This window comes from Monopterus albus, unplaced genomic scaffold (genome assembly GCF_001952655.1).
Source record: "Monopterus albus unplaced genomic scaffold, M_albus_1.0 scaffold5.1, whole genome shotgun sequence".
NCBI classification, from domain to species: domain Eukaryota; kingdom Metazoa; phylum Chordata; class Actinopteri; order Synbranchiformes; family Synbranchidae; genus Monopterus; species Monopterus albus.
Window position 1 is genome coordinate 466170 of NW_018127885.1, and position 401 is coordinate 466570.

A 401-nucleotide genomic window follows, 5' to 3' on the forward strand; every position below is an offset into this window, starting at 1 on the left:
CTGCTGAGTCACAGAATCGCACTGTGGACTAATTCCCTGTAATGCCCGAGTAGTGCAGGGCTAATCAGTGGGTGCTGTAATTTAAAAATGTCTGCTTTCACATGTCAGCCCCTGCCTCCCACATTGGCACACATACAACAGAAAACACAGACACACTCTCTCCAAGGCATTTGGCTAATTATGGCCTCAGTTTAACTGCATGCCTTTGATTTGATTTATTCTTTCAAGCATGTAAAGACAGTTGATATGTCAACACACATAATTTTACACATATCCAACAAATGCTAATCCAATATCAATTTGCTTATACCTAGTACATGCTTGAATGGAGTAGGAAGAAGTCAGACTTATCCAGTCCTACCCCATGACATCATCTTACCATCATTGGTTTGCAAGCAGTA

General features: G+C 41.1%; 1 protein-coding gene across 1 annotated transcript in view; it reads left to right on the plus strand.

Annotated features, from left to right (window-relative positions):
* Positions 1–401, plus strand: part of LOC109966721 (ELKS/Rab6-interacting/CAST family member 1) — a 22952-nt gene that overhangs the window by 3451 nt on the left and 19100 nt on the right. The gene's annotated exons all lie outside the window — the stretch shown is intronic.